At 37.3% G+C, this 18,751-nt stretch overlaps 1 long non-coding RNA gene across 1 annotated transcript in view; it reads left to right on the plus strand.

The window, feature by feature from the left end:
• LOC131383542 (uncharacterized) overlaps nucleotides 1-18,751 on the plus strand; it is a 152,815-nt gene that overhangs the window by 1,085 nt on the left and 132,979 nt on the right. The gene's annotated exons all lie outside the window — the stretch shown is intronic.

Raw genomic sequence — 18,751 nt, forward strand, 5'->3', positions numbered from 1 at the left:
CACCAGGCCTTGCTTCACAGACTTGCTGCACAAAAACACTGAGAGGAAAAGTGATCTGACCTGTAGTCTATTTGCTTTGATGAAAAGTATGGTAAACAAGTGTCACCCAGTGCTTATTAGCATTTGAATCATTTGGAGCTTATGTCCAGTGAGGGTGGAAGAGGCAGTTGTCTTGAAAGCATGACGTGATCAGAGGGTCCCCTGCCCCATTGTTTAAAATTCTCACCTTTAAATCCATGCCTTTGAGATAAGGCGTAGATTTTAGAAAGCTTTTATTAAAATGCACATGTGTTACCTGGAATGGGAAACAAATTAAGCTGTGCATACACTGTACATAAAAATGCCTTAGCAATTGTCAGATTAAGAAGCACAGGGCAATTCCTTGCTTAAGCAGGACCCAAGACGGTTTTGTTCAGAGGCTATGGGTGCAGGAAGGAGACGTGAAATGTAAGGTACTATCCCTCTTATAAGCTGTGGCATTAAGCAACCAGGATACAGAACTAGATAGCAAAAGGGATACCTTGGAGATCATGGCCCTCAGGTTCTGTTTTCTCTTTTCGATGCTGCACAACTGTGATATTGGCCTCGTAACATGAATTCTCGGAACCTAACAGAGTTGTTCCTAATAATCTACCACTTTTTATCTTGTTTGTGTAACATTCAATAATTTTGGCTTTTCGGATAGAGTAACGGTGGAGGAGTTAAGACCAGTGGCCAGTCAACACGATTCCAGTCAAATTGATTGTGTGTTGTTCTCGGTGACTGTATGTCTTTTTGTTTTGGTGAAATATAATGGAAAAAAGCTGTTATAACACCTATTACAATGTTTCCAGAGTGACCCAGCAGGAGGAAAACCACTCAGGAGAGAAAGATTGGAATGTAGAGACAAAAGATCTGGGTCTAAGAAGGGTCGTGGAAAAATGGGGGAAAAGGAGCTGATTATATAAATTATATGGAAATCCTAGTGCCTCTGTTGGACTTCAGATCTCCTACTCTGGATGAATTGTCACCATTTAGTAGTCCACCAACCTGTGCAAATGGCAGCAGGGGAGGATATGGCTTGGCCCTGAGACATGGACAGTTAAGACCATATATTCTCTGAACATTTAAAGAATTCTGGAGTCAGTCATAATCAGCCTGAAAGCTGAAAGATTATGTTTTCGCCCAACTCACACTACTCTTGAGGTCTACTGGACTTGTATAGACAAGTTACAAAGTGAGTGCTTCTTCTGCCACAGATTGCTTTACCTGCGGAGGGGTAGAGGTAGGAGTCATGTGAGAAGGTATTCATTGAGCATCTCTGCAGCTTCATGTTACAAGGAAATGCAGGTGTCTCACTGCTCTCATGTTAAGGTGATGTGATAACAGGGAAAGAGCAACAGACCTGGAGCCCAAGATGGGCGTAGACTCTCAGCTTTCTACTTAATGAATACTGATGCATGAATAAAATCTCCAGCCTCGATTTCTTCATCTGTGAAATCAAGGGTTCTATATGATATATCTACCTCAATAGGCCATTTTAGAGATAAAATGAGATAGTGAGTATTAAAATGATGAAATATCATACAACTATAATATTTTTTATTTGTAAGACATATGCATGAAACAATAGCCAATACTTTTCATACAGTGTGTGTAATTAAATATTTTGCTGCAGGTGGGTATGGTTGTAAGTGCAGTAGGAGATCAGAATAGGGAGAAGTTCGTGTATATTGCAGTGGCCAGTGAAGTTTTGGGTTTGTTTCCATTGTGCTACCTGCACTTATTCATTCCTCATCTTTCTGAATGTCTTCTTACCCTTGAACAAAGCAGACTTAGTTAGCTCTGGCTGCCTTTGTTCCCTGACAGTAGTTAAAGCTTCAGTTAGGCTGCTATCCATTGAAAGTTGACATACCCATTTCTTTTACGTATTTGTACGGACATAGAAGCAAGCCTGTATTTGGGTTGTGTTTTGGCAGGGTTTGAAGTCATGTTCAAAGATCTAAAAAAATTGAATGACTAAGAACACAGACTAGAATTCTAACCTTCAGTTTATATGCAAAATCAAAAACATGCAAAGTCTGTGGTATCTGAGCTTCATCTGATCGTTCGTACATGAAAGTATAAAAAGAAGGCCCAGAAATAGGAGTCTTGTCAGTTTGAATGTTAGTTAAATAAGTACACAAGATAAACAGTTCATGGAAGGTTATGCAGCTGAATTTTCAATCAGAATGCACATGAGACTAGTGCACTACCATCTCCTGGTAATCAGAGGCTATTGGATTTGTTGCTCATCCTACTTGTATAGACAAGGTTGTGAGTTTAATGCTGTGAGCTTTAATATGCCCATGCCTTCCTCCCTCTGAAACATTGTTAGATCTGCCAACTCAAACCCCACTTTCCTCCAGCTTAACACTGTTTAAGAGGAAGTTAACAACACCTAAATTCAGTCATCTCTCCACTCCCTGGATATTGTCTCTGTGACAAATTTTCCTTTGAGTGCTGGAACTGGGTAGATTTCTTGGACATTTCTTATCTTTTTAGGGAGAAGAGGGATTAAATCCTGAAGTGAAGATTCCTACTGGGCTTGAAGTAAGAAGGGAAGCTGGGCTCTGGGGCACTGTTGACTAAATGTGGGGAGTCTTCAGAATTTCTCCAAATAGCAGTTTGTGTACCTACCTTATGCTCTGTAAAGTAAGAACAGGGGTCCTGACTATAACTGTGTACATAAATTTTCTGAATTTTAGATAGTAGGTACTCTGCAAATGTTTGTGTCATGGGACAGACAATATGGATAGTGGGTAAAAGCAAGGGCTTGAGAGTCAAACAGACCCGGATTTGAATCCTGGCTTTACCATTTGCTTGTTGCATGACTCTGGAAAAGTCATTTCACCTCTTTGAGTTTAGGATTTCCATTTTATTGAGGAAGCCACATAAGACCTACCATTTACGGCTGTTGTGAGAGTTAAATGTGATGTTGGTAAAGGGCTTTGATAAATTCCTGCTTGTCATCATATTGGCAATATCATATTGTTTGGTTACTATAGCCTGGAAATATATTTTGAAGTCAGGTAGTGTGATACCTCCACTTTTGTTCTTTTTGCTCAGAATTGCTTTGGCTATCTGGGCTCTTTTTGGATCCATATAAATTTTAGGATTGTTTTTGCTATTTCTGTTAAACATGTCATTGGCATTTTGATAGGGATTGCATTTAATCTATAGATTGCTTTGGGTAGTATGGTCATTTTAACAATAATGATTCTTCCAATCCATGAGCATAGGCTGTCTTTTAATTTGTTTGTGTCCTATTTATTTATTTATTTACTTATCAGTGTTTTGTAGGTTTTCTTGTAGAGGTCTTTTACCTCTTTGGTTAAATGTATTCCTGGGCATTTTTTTGGTAGTTATTTTAAATGAGATTGCCTTCCTGACACCTTTTTCAGGTAGTTTGTTATTTGTATATAGAACCCTACTGATTTTTGTATGTTGAGTATGCTGATTTTATATCCTGCAACTTTACTGAATTTATTGATTAGATCAAAGAGGTTTTGGTGGATTATTTAAGATTTTCTAAATGTAATAAAATTATGTAATCTGCAAAGATGAACAATTTGACTTTCTCTTTTCCAATTTGGATGATTTTTATTTCTTTCTTTTGCCTGATTGCTCTGGCTAGGACTTCCAGTACTATGACAAATAAGGGTGGTGAAGCGAGCATTCTTGCCTAGTTCCAGTTCTTAGAGAAAAGGCTTTCAACTTTTCACCATACAGTATGATGTTAACTATGGGTTTGTCATATATGGTCTTTATTATGTTGAGGTGTGTTCTTTCTATGCCTAGTTTGTTGAGAGTTTTTATCACGAAGGGGTTTGAATTTTATCAAATGCGTTTTATGCATCTACTGAGATGATCATATTTTTTTGTCCTTCATTCTGTTGAAAACGTTTATTGATTTTTCTCTCAGCATAATGATTTTAAGGTCCATCTGTGTTCTTAAGTGTAACAGCACAGTACTACATTTGTTTTTGCTATTGAGGACCATTCATGTAGAAGGCTTTGTGTGCACATATATTTTGATTTCTTTTCTGTAGATGCAGAGCAGTGGAATTACTGGGTCCTATGATAGATTTATGTTTAACTTAAAAAAACAACAACTGCCAAACTGTTTTTGCAAAGTGGCTGTATCATTTTACATTCCCAGCAGCAATGTATGGGGTGCAGTTTCTTCGCATCCTTGCTAACATTTGGCATTGTCACAGTTTTTGATTACAGCCATTTTTAGTGGATGTTTAGTGGTATTCATTGTGGTTTAAATTTCTATTTGCCTAGTAACTAATGATGTTGAACATTTTTCATGTACTTATTAGCCATTTATATATCTCTTTAATAAAATGTCTGTTCAATTTTTTTCCCCTCTTTTAAAATTGGTTTGTCTGTCTTGTTATTGAGTTGCTAAAGTTCTTTATATATTCCAGGTGAAAGTCCTTTATCAGCTATAGCATTTGCAAATATTATCTGCTTATTTGTGGCTTGGCTTTTCATTTCATTAATGATGTCTTTTGGAGAACAAAAGTTTTCAGTTTTGATGAGGTCAAATTTGTCAATTTTTTTGAATGGGTTTTGCCTTTGGTATTATATTTATGAAAGCTTTATCTGCCTTAAGGTCACAAAAATTTGCCCCTATATTTTCTTTATAAAGTTTTAGTTTTAATTATTACATTTAGGACTGAAATTCATTTTAAATTAATTTTTGTGTATGGTGCTAGGTAAAGGTGTAAGTTCTTTCTCCTCCTCCTCCTTTTCTTCCAAAAGATAAAAGTTCCTTTTTTACATATGGATAGCCAATTGTTCAGCACCATTTGTTGAAAAGACTATCCTTTCTTTATTGAATTGTCTTACTTACCATAAATGTGAAGGTTTTATATCAAGACTCTATTCTTTTCTACTGATCCATTTGTCAATATGGTATGGGCATCATTTTGCCAATACCACATTGATTTGATTACCATAACTTTATAAGTTTTGAAACCAGGTAGTTTAAGTCCCCCAGCTTTGTTCTGCTTGTTCAAAGTTGTTGTGTCTAATCTTGGTTCTTTATATTTCTACCTAAATTAAGATAGTTAATTTCTACAAGGGTTCCTGTGGGGATTTTGATAGGGATTACATTGATTTATAGATTAATTTGGGGAGAATTGCCATCTTAGCAATATTGAGTTTTCCAATCTATGAAAATGATATATCTCTTCATTTATTTAGGTCTATTAAAAATTTGTTAGCAATATTTTTTAGTTTTCAGAAGTTCCACTTCTTTTATTAATTTCTAAGTACTTTATTCTTTTTGATGCTATTGTTAATAGAATTATTTTCTTATGTTTTAGAATTGTTATATAGGACACAATTGTTTTTTGTATATCTTGTATAAAAACTTGTATCCTGTGACCTTGCAAAACTTGCTGATTAGTTTAAGCAGATTTAAAAAATAAGTTTCTTAGGATTTTCTATACAAAATTGTGTTATCCAGGAAAGGTAATTTTACTTCTTCCATTCCAATGAGACCTTTAATTTATTTTTCTTGCCTAACTGTACTGGCTAGAACCTTCCATACAACTTTAAATAGAAGTGGTGAGAGTAAACATTCTTGCCATGTTCCTGATCTTAGTTAGGGGGAAAGCATTCAGTCTTTCACCATGAAGTATGATTTAACTGTATATTTTTCATAGATAACTTTTGTAGGGTTGTAGAAACATCCTATTCCTATTTTGTTTAAAGTATTTCTTTTTTCCTTTTTAATTATTACTCGGTGTTGAGTTTTGTCAAATACTTTTTCTGTGTCAATTTAAATAATCATGGTTTTTGTTCTTTATTTTATTAATATGGTATGTTACATTAATTGATCTTTGGATCTTAAGCCAATCTTTTCTTGGTAACTCCTGCTTGGCTTTAGTGCATAACTTTTTTTAATGTGTTGCTGGATTTGATGTGCTAATATTTTCTGAAGAATTTTTGCATTTATGTCCATTAGGGCTATTGGTCTGTAGTTGAATTTTTTGTGATGTCTTTGTCTGGCTTTGGTATCAGGGCAATACTGGCCTCATAAAACAAGTTGAGAAATTCTCTACTTTCTGAAAGGATTGATATTATTTCTTCCTTCAATATTTTTGGAATTTAATCAGTGTAATCTGAAGTTCATATGTGTGTGTGATGGAGTGTTGAGAAGACTTTAAAATTCCTTTTTCATGTTCTTTGTTTGATATATGTGGACTCAGATATTCTATTTCTTCTGAAGACAGTTTTGGTAATTTGTGTTCTAGGAAATCGTCTATTTTATTTAGTTTGTCTAATTTGTTGGAATAAAATTGTTCTCTTATAATCATTTTTTATTTCTGTCATGTCTATAAATGATCTCTCATTTTTTATTCCAATTTTAGTAATTTGTGTCTTCTGTCTTATTTTTCTGCTCTAGCTAAGGATTTATCAATTTGGTTGATTTTTTTCAAATAACGAACTTTTGGTTTTATTGATTATTTCTTATTCTCTTTCCTATTTTATTGATTTCTGTTTTGATAATTAATATTTCCTTTTCTGTGTGTTATTTCATTTATTGTTGGTTGCTATTTCTTTTCAGCCTGAAAGACTTTCTTTAGTATTTCATATGGGAGAGGTCTGTTAGCAATAACTTATATCAGTTATTTTACCTTGAAGTATCTTTATTTTGCTATTATTTTGAAGAATAGCTTTATTGGATATAAAGATCTTTGTTGAATTTTTTTCTTTCAGGAATTTGAATATGTCTTTCTAATGGCTCCTGACCTACATTATTTCTAATGATGTATGTTATTAATTAAGTTGTTGATGCTGTGTACATAAGGTGTTCTTCTTTTACTGCACTGCTTTAAAGATTTTTTCTTTGTCTTTTCATGATTTTCAATAATTTGAATATAATGTCTCTAGGTGTGGATCTCTTTGTATTTTTTTCTCTTCAAAACTTGAGTTTCTTAAGTATGTAAATTAATGATTTTCTTCAAATTTGAGAAGTTTTCAGCCATTATTTCTTCACATACTTTTCTGTCCTTTTTTTCTCTTTCTAGAATTCCCATTACACATATATTAATAAGCTTGATATTGTTTCACAGATCTCTGAAACTCTGTTCATTTTTCTTTAAGCTTTTGGACAGAACAGAGAGGTTCCTTGGACTGGATAGTTTCTATTGATCTATCTTTGAGTTTACTGATTTTTCTTCTTCCATTTCAAATATGCTGCTGAGCTTAATGAATTTTTCATTTCAGCTATTGTACTTTTCAACTCTAGAATTTTTATTTGGTTCTCTTTTATAGTTTCTATTTCTCTATTGAGATTTCCTATTTGTTGAGTCATTGTTATGTTTTACTTTAATTCTCTGAACACAGATTCTTTAAGTTCTTTCAATGTATTTATTATAGCTGCTTTGAAGGTTTTATCAGAATCATTTTTTGCCATTTATTAATAGTAAACTGCAGCCTATTTTCTCTTTTTGTTCTAAACATAATTTTAAGAGTATTTTGTTAACATTATCATTTTCAGGCTTCTCTCTAAGTATTAAAATTTTTAATACCTTTTTACTAAAAAGATCTACTTTTATCTTTGTCCTTGTCTATGTGTCCTCTCCCCCTATCTTTTAAAAATCTGATGGCACCAAAAATCTGATCTGTTTCCTGTGCAGCTCTTATAGCCTGTATTCACAAGGATTCCTTATGTTGTAAGAAACAGACAACCCAACTCAGACTTATTTAAACAATAAGGCAAACTCATTAGCTTATGTAAATAACATATATTGAGGTAAAGCTTCAGGTACAGCTTAAAACTAGGACTTATTTCCTTTCTCTCTATATCTTGGCTCTATTTATTTAATGTTATTTCTAAGTCTCAAGAAAGCTTTCCCCTCATAGTTGGAATATGATTTCCAGTAAATCCTGGTTCTACATTCTTCCCTATTCATGTGGTTATTTATACAGAGGAAAGAAAAAATCTCTTCTGATTACTTTGCAGAAGAATAAAGAGGAGTTTCTTAGGCAAAAATCTTAGAAAACAACTTTTAAAGTCTTATTTCTTCTACTCGAGCTAATGCTCACCTGTGAACCAATCTGTGTGACTGGGGAACTATGAAGGGCTCACCATGGCATCTGGGAATCTTAATTCACTGATCTATGAATGAAGGAAGAGATGGATTCCACAATTGAAAACAAAGGTATATCAGTCAGAGTTCTCCACAGGAACAGACCCAAATATATATATATATATATATATATAAAACATATATGAGTTTATTAGGGAGAATTGGCTCACATGATTACAAAGCGAAGTCCCATGTTAGGCTGTCTGCAAGCTAGGGAAACAGAGAAGCCAGTAGCGTGGTTCAGTCCAAGTCTGAAAGCCTCAAAACCAGGGAAGCCCAACAGTGTGGCCCTCGGTCTGAGGCTGAAGGCCCCAGAGCCCCTGGGATGCTGCTGGTGTAAGTCCCAGAGTCCAAAGGCTGAAGAACCTGGAATCTGATGTCCAAGGACACCTAAGTGCCTAGCATGGTACGAGAAGTGAGAGAGCAAGCAAACTCAGCAAGCAAGCTACTTATCCACCTTCTTTTGCTTGCATTATTCTACCTGTGCTGGCAGCTAGTTAGATGGTGCCCACCTACAGTGAGGGTAGGTCTTCATCTCCCAGTTCACTGACTCCAATGTCAGTCTTCTCTGGAAGCACACTCACAGACACACCCAGGAACAATGCTTCATCAGCCATCTAGGCATCACTCCATCAAGTCAAGTTGACACCTAATATTAACCTTCACAAAATTTATTTTTGACATGAGAAGGATAGAATGGATACTGAAGAGGAAACCAGCAAATATCCCTTGTGACCTTCTTCCCTTGTTTTTTTTTTTTCATTAGGATGAAGGATTCACTTTGAAAATCTTGTCAACTCTCTTCTATTATCTTCTTTTTTATAGTCTCCAAATTACCCGCTCTGGGGATCAAGCAATGAAATTGTTTATTTTCTCTGGGACACACATCTACCCCCTTAAAACATGGAGTATTTTTGTTGTTTTGTCCAACCTTCCTCCCTTTCTCTATCATGGGCCCTAGTTACACTTCACCCAGTTCTTGTGGATTACAATTCAATTCTTGTGGATTACAATTACAGCAGATGGACTGTTTAACTTGTCACTAGCTCTGTGTTCTGAGAAAGGAAGTTGTCAACAAGGTGAGCTAAGAACTTACAGAATCATTGCTTTTCAATTGGGAGGACTTTCAGCAAATATCCTTAGGTAGTCTCCCATCACTATTTTTTCTTACCTCTTTGTTAGTTTTATCATCCTCAAAATACAATACCCTCTGTTCTTTCTGTGTTGCATCTAGTTTATTGTGTTTTCCAAGTTGAAGCCATTGTCTGTGACAGTTCTCAGAACTTCTCAAGAACAGGGCTAGGGTTCCCAGAAATGGGTTGCACCCTGTGGTCAAGTAGGAGTGTGTGTGTGTCGTGTGTGTGTCGTGTGTGTGTATGTGTGTGTGTGTGTCTGCACACCTCTTTAAAAACTGGAGTAGTTATCAGTCTGTCAGTCCATATTTGGAGGTGAGTTGCTTAGTCAATATCTAAGAGGTTGCAGGAAGAATAGATAGACAGGTTGAAGGAAAAGCCTGAAGGACTGAAAGACAGGCTGAAAGGTGGTCTTAAGGACAAAGGAAGAGAATGAACCAATGGTTGGAAATAGTAGGACACAGATGAGGTATGGATAGATGGATGTCAATTAAGCTCAGAAATCAGTTATGATACGGAGTAATTCATTGAGGGTCATTCAGTAAACAAATGCTTACTGAGAATTTAATGTAATAGTTACTATTGATTGAGCTCATACTTTGTGCTGTACTTTACTGACCACTTTATTGATTTAATCCCCACAATGGTCTTATTATCCCCACTTTACAAAAAGAAAACAGAGGCGTGGAGATCTCAAATAGACATTTTCCCAGATCTCAGCTTGAAAGCCAGGGTTGAAACATAGGGCTTCTAACTGTAGAGCACATTCTTCTAGTTACTTCATTGTACCATGTGCTAGACTTTGAGCTATGGTGGTAAACATGGCAGACATAGCCTTTATCCTCAGGGAGACAGAGTCCATTCTTTGTATTCTTCTGTACAGCTAAGTGCATAGCACTAGGCTGGGGATAGATATTCTAACAAGGAGAGCACTCATCTCACAGCTCTATAATTTTTTTTTTTTTTTGCAGAATTGCAAAAATTTGTTAAGAAGAAATCCTACATCTTTAAAGAATTGATATGTGACTTATTTCCTTGGGGTTACATATTGACATGAAATTTACAGGATGGTTAAATTGCTCTTGCTAATAAGGAGAAAAAAGGGCTTTTGAGCAAAAGACAACTTAGGAAAAAGCCTTCCTTCCTCCAAAATTCAGATAGGAATTAAAAACCACTACAATAAGAGAAGGGGAAAAGTAAATGGAAAGAACTTGGCTATGCCAGATAGTATTATTAATTTGGATAGGAAAACTTTTCCAGTGCTTTTTAAAACAATTTAAGCCATAAGTTGAATTTAACAAGCTTTGTATTAGACTTGAATGTCTGCATTATGATAATTATAAGCACACCTTTCACCAGTGTAATATTTTTCCTCTTAGGAGCTGTGTGGCAAAAAGAAGTTTTGTGAAATTTTATTGCATTGTTATATAACTTTGAAACTGCATTATAGATTTGTTTCTCCTACTGTAAATTAAATACACTTTAAGAAAGGAAGTGGTGCCCTTGATCTTTCAGGGGATCTCAGCTATTAGACAATTTCAAGAGTTTTAGAGGTAGACTGAAAAGACAGAATAGAACAGGACGAATGTTAAGCCCCGTGGGGGAAAGGCTCTTTCTGTTTTGTTCATTGCAGTGTCTACAGTGCCGTAGGCAGTGCCTGGCCTATAAATAAATACATGGTTTATGGCAAATAATAAACACAGATGTGAATTAAGGACTCTGAATATACAGAGGAAAGAGCAATTTACTCAGCCTAGAATGCTGGGAGAAGGCGACCAAAGGAGGTGGTGGGAACTTTTTACCTTGGATTTGATTTGGACAAATCTTTATGAGGTAGAGACATTTAGGCAGATCAAGCATCTGAAAAGGCATATTGCGTTATTAGGCTAGGGCGCCCTCCTATATGTTCCCATAGTTTTCAGAGCATTTTTCTGCCATCACACATATGGCACTGCATTTCTCTTTACCTGCGTAGGGGAATGGCTCACTCATGGTGCCCTGGTGACCTTGCGTATTTCCACATGGGCTAAGTAGGCAAGGCTTGGTCATGACCTGAACTGAGTCTGGTACAGTGCCCTGAGATATCTCCTGGAGTAATGGGAGATGGGCCTGGAAAGAAGCCGCCACGAGACAGTTTCTCATATCTCATGGGAGGTTGCTATGAGGGGCTTCCTTATTCATCTCCTTGGTTGTGACTGAGAGCAGGACTTTCTGCTTAATTTCTTGCCACCTCCCTTTAGAGGACAGCTGCAGGCTTCTGTGTGTGTCTACTAAACTACTTGCCTGTACATTAGAGTTGCTCCTTCATGACAGAGTAACACACCACGCATGCCGTCTGCTACCTGGCTCACCAGCTTAGTGCTGTCCCGTGGGTCAACTGCTTTCGGGGTCAGAGGAGGGGGTGCTGACACCATGCTGATAGTGCTTTGGCTGTCTGGCTAAGTAACACAGTGTCTGAATCTCTAAGCTTGTTGCCACCTTACCACAGAAATCTAGGAAAATGAGCAAGCCAACCTAGCTGAGTAGTCATTGCTGCTATGCAGTCACCGCTTGCCCAATTGGCAATGTGTCTGTCACTAGATTACAAGCTCATCTATACTCTTATCACCTAGGAAAAGGTTTTGCACAATTGCCTAATAAGTGTTTTTTTTTTTCTTGGCAAAATGGATGAACTAATAAATGATTAAGAAGTAAGTACACCAGCAAGTTTCTTGTGCCTGGACTAAAGATGGAGTGTAGGATGAATAGTAGAAGATGTAACAACTGCGACTGGATTACAGATGGTCTTTGTATTAGTCTATTCTCACATTGCTATAAAGAAATACCCAGAGACTGGGTAATTTATAAAGAAAAGAGGTTTAATTGGCTCATGATCCTGCATGTTGTACAGGAAGCATGATGCTGGCATCTGCTTGGCTTCTGGGGAGGCCTCAGGAAACTTACAATCGTGGCGGAAGGCGAAGGGGGCACAGCATGTCACATGGCCAGAGCAGGAGCAAAAGAGGAGGAGGAGGTGCTATACATTAAACATCCCCATCTCCCAAGACTCACTACTATTGTGAGGGTAGTACCAAGGGGATGGTGCTAAGCCATTTGTGAGAAATCTGCCCCATGATCAAATCAGTTAGACCCATAGTAGATGTTTAATAAATATTTAATGAATGACTGCTTTACCTACGTAATTATGTAAAAGTCTTATCTGAAAGTATCAAGATTTAAAAAAACCCACAAATATTAAATTTAACTATAGATGTCACATCTCATAATGACTTTCATCTTTGATTTTATCTTCTCAAATAACATTTATAACATACCTAATCTGTTGCCAAACATATCATAGGCAATTCAGATATAAATGAAATAAAAAGGATCCCTTTGCTTTAGAAGCATGGCATTTAGTTAGAGAAACAAGACACATCCTTAGGTGAAACTCCTAAATGACAAAACAGAACAAATCTTACTACATACCAAATGATCTCTAAGGGGAAGATCATTGTGAGATGGTTTCTTAGGAATAAATTTTGCAAAAAGTTGGAATTTTAATGATATATTTATTAAATTAAGTTTAGCATTTAGTACAGATTTTCCATTTGGTTTTAAAGTAAAACAGTCTCAGGCAAGGGAAACAAGTGAGCAAACATTCACAGAAGGTAAAAACAGGTAAAGTGTCAGAGGCCAAATTTTATATTCAGAAAAACTGACTCATCATAGTGAGAACTATTTGAGAGCTATGCATTTAAAATCTACCACTAAAAAATAGATGTATATTGTCTTTAATGGTTCATAGTACATTTACAATCACACCTCAGTCACTGAGGGCAGCTGCAATTTGCATCTCAAAAACATAGAATATCCTTAAAGGAAAAATCATTGAAACACATCATTCAAGAGCCTCCTGGAAGGGAATTTTTAATTCACTCGTTGGGTTTTAAGTAAATGGAAGCTTACTCAATGAACATTTAAAACTAATAGTTTTCTAGTAATCGTAATGTATTATTAATAATCTCAGAATACTTTATCTCACTCACATTCTATGGATCAAAAGTTGGTAAATGTGTACCCTCGCCTTGGAAAAATGGTTTAGTAAGAAGAATTGCATTTGCTTTAGGGTGTGTTCAAGTAGTAGCCATGCAAGTTAGTTCACGTCTTATAGTTTATTTCCTTATCTTTATAATGGACTACTGATAATATAAACCTGTTTTCCTCAGTTTTTCCAAAGCCCAATACACAATTTTTTTCTCTACTTTATTCAATGCCTTCACTCCAAATAATTAGATTGTTGTTAGTCATTTGAGGCAGAAATGTGTTTTATTCTTATGTGTTGTACACTGTTTAGATACAAACTGGTAAATACCTTTGCTGACCAATTAACGAAAAACTCTCCTCTCTTTTACCCTTTTTTAGTGGAGGCTACAGCTGTACACAGGTAACTGTTCTTCTGGACATTGTTTTAAAATGGTTTGTTCTAGGCCGGGCGCGGTGGCTCACGCTTGTAATCCCAGCACTTTGGGAGGCCGAGGCGGGCGGATCACGAGGTCAGGAGATAGAGACCATGGTGAAACTCCGTCTCTACTAAAAATACAAAAAATTAGCCGGGTGTGGTGGCGGACGCCTGTAGTCCCAGCTACTCGGAGATGAACAGGGGGGACTTGCATGACCGAGTTGCCCACTGCACTGCACCTGGCGACAGACAAACTCTCTAAAAAAAAAATGGTTTGTTCTCTTTGTAGAAAGTAGATAATTTCAAAACAAGGTGGTTACTGTTATTGAAATTGTAAATTATGTAGGGGCTGTTTTATGTCTGATGTATTTGTTAATATTTAGAATTAATTCCTATTTCTGAAAAATATGTGAAGCTTCTTATTACAATACAGAACATTTTTAATAAAAATAAACTAAAAACTAGTGGGTGGTAGCAGTGAGCTTGGTATTAGTAATTCAGTAGGACATTTGGATTGAAATGCTCTAGTTTCTTAACATTCAAGGAGAGATTCCAAATCTGCTTATCTTTTTCATTTTACTTTATTTTTTTTGAGACAGAGTCTTGCTCTGTCGCCCAGGCTGGAGTGCTGTGGCGTGATCTTGGCTCACTGCAAGCTCTGCCTCCCGGGTTCATGCCATTCTCCTGTCTCAGCCTCCCGAGTAGCTGGGACTATAGGCGCCTGCCACCATGCCTGGCTAATTTTTTGTATTTTTAGTAGAGACGGGGTTTCACTGTGTTAGCCAGGATGGTGTCGATCTCCTGACCTCGTGATCTGCCCGCCTCGGCCTCCCAAAGTACTGGGATTATAGGTGTGAGCCACCGCACCTGGCTCCAAATCTGCTTATCTTCTGATCAGCACAAGTAAATAGAAATATAGGACATTGTAAAGTTGGTCAGTGGTACATTTAAATCTTGAGCTGGCTGGAGGGTTTGAGCTGGAAGAAGCAGGAATTTTCTAGTCACTCTTTTCTGTTTTATTGTGACCACTCACCCTGGGGAAATGGATACTGGCCTGAAGGTTGCACATGCCATGCCGTTTTTACACAGAGTGAGTGTTGTTTCAGGGTCCTATTTGACTAAGTTCCTAATTTTCTTTTATCTAGATCAGAGTTGTAAAAAATGAGCTTCGTGCTTGCTAGAGTGGACTAGATGAGATACATCTTATTGTTATTTGTAAGGCTCCAAAAAGAGATATCGAAAAATGCTTAAAATTGGGTTCATTGCTCTAGAAATAAAGCCAAGCTTCTGAAGATTATTCTCAGCGACTGCAGCTCTGGCAGCAGAGCAGCAAAAGGGAAAGGTAATTAGTCTTGGAACTTTGCTTTTTACACTTGGCTTTAAGTGAGGACACCAGCAGCAGATAGCAATATTTAAATGTGTTGAAATAAAGTTTAGAAATCATGTTAATTTTCAATTGGAATCCAAGAAATGTTCTTCTTATGATTTCTGTTTCCAGGAAGAAAAATTTTACTGGTATTCAGACCAAATATAAAAGTAGCTATAAATGCCAGGTTACTGGGTATTAAAGGAAGTAGGCATGAAGTTGGGGTGTATATTAGTCTGTTCTCAGGCTGCTGATAAAGACATACCAGAGACTGAGTAATTTATAAAGGAAACAGGTTTAATTGACTCACAGTTCAGCGTGGCTGGGAAGGCCTCACAGTCATGGTGGAAGGCAAAGGAAGAGCAAGACACGTCTTACATGGTGGCAGGTAAGACAGCATGTGCAGGGAAACTCCCCTTTATAAAACCATCAGACCTCATGAGACTCATTCACTATCATGAGAACAGTGTGGGAAAAACCTGCCCCCATGATTCAGTTACCTTCCACTGGGCCCTTACCATGACATGTAGGGATTATGAGAGCCACAATTCAAAATGAGATTTGGGTGGGGACACAGCCAAACCATATCAGGGGAGATTTTAATTTGGACATATCAAATGTTTGTCTAAGTTAGAATCATCCATTTCTGCCTGCTAGTAACTTGTTTATGTCCTTTTGAACAAAGAACAACTTAAGGCAATTGAGCTATAAACAATGGTGATTTTTATTGACTATACCCTAAACGATCTAGATTATGGGTGGTACGAGGAGAGAGCTGGCTTGTAAAAAATAAACAAATAAATAAATAAAAAGAAGATAAGCCATCTTTCCTTTAATTGTTCAGTTTAATTTAGTTGACCTTAATGGGAAAAGTGGAACTTCTACAGATTGTTAAAGTTATCCTACTTCCTCTTTTCCCCAAATTGACTTATGACATTTAAACAATAGTTCAGACACCTCAGTCCATGAATTTAAGTGAAGTGTCTCCAAGAGGGTAGATTGCAATTGTGTTTTTAAGAGTCTGAGTAAGCCTAAGAAAGTCTGATTCAAATGACAAAGAAACCTCATTGGGAGACAGATGAGTTGAATGATCTGGTTTTGAAATTTCTAGGAGTTAACCTTACAACGATGATAATCTTGTGACTTTTGTTGTCTGTTGGTTGGTTTAGTGATACAGAAATGTAATTCATTCAACCATAATTTCAGTAGAATTTCATTAAGTCCTTAGAAATGTTCTCATTTGTGGTTCTGAGGACATGTTTCTAGGCACAAAGATAACATTTGAACTTTGGAAATGGTTGAAGATACATTGAGTATAGCATCTGAAAATCAACAGGAAGAGGCTGATGTAATTTGACCTGGACTCTGGAAGGTTGAGGCTAGTTTAATATGTAAACTTTTGGCCTTGGGCGCTTTTAGTAATACAGCTAGGTCTCCAGGTTTCTCTTCTTGGGTCCTAGGTTTTCTACATTCTATTTGCTGTCTTTTGCTTTCCAGAGCACAATTATCCAGGACTTAGTTCATTTCAGTGGTGACTTTAGGTCACCTCATCTAAGAGGGTCATTTCTCTGCCCAGCAGTATATTAGGCAATGTGGGGGTACAAAGATGAATAAATCTAGTAGTTAAAATATCCCTAAAGAAATTTATAGTGTGACAGAGGAGGAAGAAAATATATGTAGCAAATCTATTTAATACAAACTAGAAAACAAAGTAGAGGAAGTGAATTGTGTGCTATACCTTGGCAAAGATAAGGTGTTATGGCTGAGATAACAGAAGGGAGAAAGGTATAGAGACTGATTTTGTCTGAGGAGCAGAGTAGATAGTATAGCACCCTTCTTACCTATTATACACAATGTAGTTCTCTGCCTTACCTGCTTTAGCACAGTTAAACATACCCAGGCATACTCGTTATATCATAGGATAGTACTCTATCTTACTATGGCAAATGACAGTACCTTAGCTTACCAACTGTATTAAAGTGCAGCCCCCTGTCTTACTCCCTGCATCACAGTGCAGTCCCCTATCTTACCCCAGTGCATCACAGTGCAGTCCCCTACCTTCCCCTCTGCATCACAGTGCAATCCCCTATCTTACCCCAGTGCATCACAGTGCAGTCCCCTATCTTCCCCACTGCATTACAGTGCAGTCCCCTACCTTACCCTCTGCAACACTAAACAGTCCTTTATCTTACCCCCTGCATCACAGTGCAGTCTCCTATGTTACCCACTGTATCACAATGCAGTCCCCTATCTCACCCCACTGTATCACAATGCAGTCCCCTATCTCACCCCACTGCATCACAGTGCAATCCCCTATCTTACCCTCTGCATCACAGTGCAGTCCCCTATCTTACCCCATCACAGTGCAGTCCCCTATCTTACCCCCTGCATCACAGTGCAGTCTTCTGTCTTTCTCACTACATCACGGTGCAGTCCCCTATCTTATCCACTGTATTAGAGTGTAGTCCTTTATCTTACCTTCTGCATCACAATGCAGTCCCCCTTACCTGCTGCCTCATAGCGCAGTCCCCTATCTTACCTACTGTATCACAGTACAGTTCCTTCTTACTTACTGCATCACAGTGCAGTCCCCTATGTTACTCAGTGCACCCCAGTACAGAAAAAGTGTAGCTGGGTGCTATGGCACATGCCTGTAGTCCCAGCGACTCAGGAGCCTGAGGTATAAGGATTGCTTGAACCCAAAAGTTCCAGACCAGACTGGGCAACATATAAAGACTCTGTCTCAAAAAAAGTGTAAATCAAATGAAACACCACGTGTTCTCATTTATAAGTGGGAGCTGAACAATGAGAACACATGGACCCGGGGAGGGGAACAGCACACACTGGGGCCTGTTGGGGAGTGAGGGAGGGAGAGCATCAGGATAAATAGCTAATGCGTATGAGGCTTAATACCTAGGTAATGGGTTGATAGGTGCAGCAAACCACCATGGCACATGTTTACCTATGTAACAAACCTGCACATCCCACACATGTACCCAAGAACTTCAAATCAAATCAAATCAAATATTTAAAAAGCATAAATCAGAAAACTTCTATTATTTCTATGATTATTAAATGAATATGAATCGTGGCTTTCTTATTAAAAATACATTTGCCCAGTAAATTATTTTAGAGCACAAACATAAATCTTAAACCCGTCACTGTAAAAATATATAACACGTATCCCAGATAGATGAAAGTCTCTAGAAGATTATGTGACATGTTTTCTTTGACTGCCTCTATTACTGTATGGAATTTGCACCTTGTAGTGGCCACAACATACAAATATGCATATGTATGTTTTTCCCCATTACTTTTGCCATGTAAAACTTTTGTCTTCTCTACAGAAATGTACACGGGGTGATTGATGTTCTCATCTATCCATTTCGCCATATAGTTTTTACAATGGTTTCTCAGTCGTTAATATATTTCTGTGGAATATGTGTAAATAGACATGAGCAAACTGTCTAAAAGTTATTCAGCTACTCAGTGAACCATGTAATCTGTTGGTTCAGAGACAACAGATAATAGAGTGAGATATTTGCGTTACCACCCACACACTCTATGTAGCATCTATACTCCAAAAGTCAATTTGTGTTCTGTTGGGGCATGTCTCATCACACTATGTTATCACATTGGGGATAGGAAATTTGGATAATGACTATCTGATTCAGAAAAA

The sequence above is a fragment of the Hylobates moloch genome, unplaced genomic scaffold (genome assembly GCF_009828535.3).
Source record: "Hylobates moloch isolate HMO894 unplaced genomic scaffold, HMol_V3 SCAFFOLD_5, whole genome shotgun sequence".
Lineage (NCBI taxonomy): Eukaryota > Metazoa > Chordata > Mammalia > Primates > Hylobatidae > Hylobates > Hylobates moloch.